This window comes from Oratosquilla oratoria, chromosome 5 (genome assembly GCF_046742065.1).
Source record: "Oratosquilla oratoria isolate Oo_2021 chromosome 5, ASM4674206v1, whole genome shotgun sequence".
NCBI lineage: Eukaryota > Metazoa > Arthropoda > Malacostraca > Stomatopoda > Squillidae > Oratosquilla > Oratosquilla oratoria.
In genome coordinates, this window is record NC_134781.1 from 22,624,649 (window position 1) to 22,628,773 (window position 4,125).

The following is a 4,125-nucleotide window of genomic DNA, read 5'->3' on the forward strand; positions in this document are numbered from 1 at the left end:
CTCTTGCCCCCTCTCCACCTCTTCCCTATCTCTCCTCTTCCCTATCTCTCCTCTTCCCCATCTTCCCTCTCTCCCCTCCCCTCTTCCCTCTTTGCCCTCCCCTCTTCCCTCTTTTCCCCTCTCTTTCCCCCTTCCCCTTTACCTCTCCCCCCGTTTCCCCTCCCCCTCTTTTCCCCTCCCTTCCCCCTCTCCTATTCTCCTCTTTCACTTCCTCTCTCTTTCCATCTCCCCCTCTTTTCTCTTTCTACCTTTCTTCCCCCTCGCTTTCTTCTCTCTCCCCCTCTTCCCCTCCCCCTCTTCCTCCTCCCCCTATTCCCACCTCCTCTTCCCCTCCCCTATTCCTACTCCCCCTATTCCCATTTCCCCCAATTCCCACCTTCTCTTCCCCCTCCCCCTCTTCCCCTTACTCTATTCCCACCCCCTCTTCCCCCTTCTCCCTCCCCTCCCCCTATTCCCACCTCCCCCTCTCCCCCTTCCGCCTCCCCTCTTCTACCTCCCCCTCTCCTTCTTGCCCTATTCCCACCTTCTCCTCTTCCCCCTCCCCCTCTTCCCCTTACTCTATTCCCACCCCCTCTTCCCCCTTCTCCCTCCCCTCCCCCTATTCCCACCTCCCCTCTCCCCCTTCCGCCTCCCCTCTTCCCCCTCCCCCTCTCCTTCTTGCTCTATTCCCCCTTTCCCCTCGCCCTCATGTCCCATTCCCCCTTTCCCTTCTTCCCCCTCTCCTTGCCCTATTTCCCCTTTCCTCTCTTCCTGCTCCTCTTGACATCTTACCCTTCTTCCACTCTTCCCTCTTCCTCCTCCCCTGCCTTCTCTACCTCCCCTCCACTCCCCTCCCCTCCACTCCCCTCCTTTCCTGTACGCCTCCTGTGTGCGTATTTACAGGATCACGTCGGGAACATTCCTAAGCGCCGCAATTTTAGCGCCGGGGGTGGGTGGGGGAGGGGGGTGGGGGTTTTGGGGGGGCAGGGGTAGGAGGACGCATTACTCTAGCCAGATTGTGATACATCTGGTGGTGGTGGTGGCTGGTGTGGTTACAGTTGACCGCGTGTGGCTAGAGTATGAGCGTGGGCGGTTGTGGGCGGCGAGGGCGGTTGTGGTGGCGGAGCGGGCGTGGCCGGTCGTAATTTCGAGTATTTTTTTTTTTTTTTTTTATGTTTGTGTGTGCACAGGAGGCGTCAGATCGGTAGAGATTTTAATGATAGTGAGGGACTGAACCGTTTTGTGGAAAAAAAATATAATGATGGATTTTTGTGTGTGTGTGTGTGTTATGTGTGTGTGTAAGAGTGCTTTATTTCATTTTTACTTAAAACACCGTTGTTATGTTAGACCTCACCTTTGAGAATGATGGATAAAATCTCAGGTTAACAACAATAAAGCGTGTAACATCTGAAAAAAAAAAAATCGGAACACAGACACTTAACACTGGTCGAAGTCACCTTTGCCCTAAGTGCTCTGTCTTGGGTCCAGGTTCTGTACCCGACCCACAACTGAATAAAATCTCCTGGCGACAGCCAATAGAGGTTCTGGGGGTACCACGGAGATGAATGGAATAGCCTGGCGCCAACGGGAACGAAATGTGGCATTCGGCGCCAAAGTGGTTTGGATACGCAACAGGAAATTAAAAATATTTTAATTGACTCGCTTTCATTCAAACGTGTATATGCTATATGTGCGTGTTTGGGGGGTCTGTGGCTGTGTCTGTCTGTGTCGGTGTTTGTCTGCCCGTCTCTGTGTCACTGTCAGTTTCACTGTCATATGTCAGTGGAAATCGTGCCGATAAATACTATTGAAAATATGTAACAGCATGTAAAAATGGTTGTTGTCAACAGATTATACATGAGGTTACATATTTTACAAGAGTATTTATCGGCATTCTTCAGCGCTTTCTCTTTCTCCGAGCACCATCGATGATTTCGTCCATAAGTTGGATGAGGATGATAAGAAGTTCTTTAATAAACTCAAGAAATTACAACTCAAAATAGTTACATCTATTAGCGCAGTTGATTTTAACCAACATATATATATGTATATATATATATATATATATATACATATATATATATATATATATGTGTGTTGAAGTATGGAAGACAAATGTTTAGCTCACCGCCCTTCCACTCATGTATGTATATATGTATATATATATATATATATATATATATATATATATATATATATATACACTCTGAGGAAGTCCTTTAAGGACGAATCGTTAGTAATAAAACTCCAACGGGAGTAGAGCTATGTTCGTAGTGAAACGCAGTTGTATCTTTCCGCATCCAGTCATGTATAGTTTTAACACTCACTGTTTCCTCTTTCAGTTTGTTCCTGATGTCTATTACTCTGTGTGGAAAACTATTCTTTTTCAGAACTCTTCTGTAAATGTCTTTCTTTGTGTGTGTATGTATGTGTATATTTGTGTGTGTGTGTATAAATAGATGTATATACGTATATATATATATGTATATAAGTATATATATATGTATATATATGTATATATGTATATATATATGTATGTATATATGTATATATATATATATGTATATATGTATATATATATATATGTATATATATGTATGTATATATATATTTATATATATACATATATATATATGTATGTATATATATATTTATATATATACATATATATATACACACATATATATAATATATATATATATAATATATATATATACATACATATATATACATATACATATATATATACTACACCCACATATACACATACAGATACATTCACATGTACTGTATTATCATTTCATATACCTGCACAATGACACTCATGACGATTGCCAATTTGGCAGTAGAATCCAGATGATTTATTCCAGCTCGTATTAGACAACATGTTGGCACCAGGAATGTTGTCAAGATTGGGTATCCACAATTTCATGAATTGGCAGATTGGGGCAAAAACCTGATGACAACAGCTGAAGCCATTGTTGTCAGCATTCCTACCAACATCCCACAAAGGATATTTGGTAGCGTAGACGTGCCAACACGCTTCGCTCGATGCCAACAGACACCTTTTCCTCCCCTCTGACGCTCCCAGCTTTAACTCTGCCGGGTCGTCCATGTTGTCACTTCCGCTGACAACATTTGGTACTGCTCATGTCGCAGGTTAAAAGTCCGGTGAGGAGGTACAGCATATGATTGCGTGTGTGTGTGTGTGTGTGCGTACATTTGTGTGTGTGTGTACATTTGTGTGTGTGTGTGTGTACATTTGTGTATGTGTGTGTGCGTGCGTGTGTGCCCGTGTACGCCTATCTGTCTCTGTGTCTGGCTGACTGTATACATATATGTCTGAATGTATATATGCATATACGTATGTATGTCTTGTGAATATATGTATGTCTTATGTATTTATGTATGTCCCATGTATATGTTTTTCTTGTCTGTCCTCTGTCCCTATCAGTCTATTTGTCTCTCTCTCTCTCTCTCTCTCTCTCTCTCTCTCTCTCTCTCTCTCTCTCTCTCTCTCTCTCTCTCTCTCTCTCTCTCTCTCTCTCTCTCTCTCTCTCTCTCTCTCTCTCTCTCTCTCTCTCTCTCTCTCTCTCTCTCTCTCTCTCTCTCTCTCTCTCTCTCTCTCTCTCTCTCTCTCTCTCTCTCTCTCTCTCTCTCTCTCATTTCCTTTTCTGTGCTTCAACCTCTATGCTCGTAAGGATAAAATCGCTGGTAAACTAGTCCATAAAATCAAAAGTGACAACTCAGCTTTCTAAGATCCAATCTAACATCCAAGCCTAGGTTGGTACGGAGGAAAACCCCAGCCTAGGTGGGAACCACCACTGGTGTAGCACAACCTAACCATCTGGAAAGGTCTTAACCCACGTTTTAATCGCCACTGCGGGTGTTTGAATACTGGAAAGCAATTATGCACCTGTAGAAAAGGGGCTTTATAGGTTAAAAAAGTAAATAGAGTTCACTGCTGACAATGGAAAGCGAGGTCATGCTTGAAAAATACAGATTGAATGGGCGAGCACACGTAGGCAAACGCGCGCGCACACACACACACACACACACACACACACACACACACACACACACACACACACACACACACACACACACACACACACACACACACACACACACACACATGTATATATA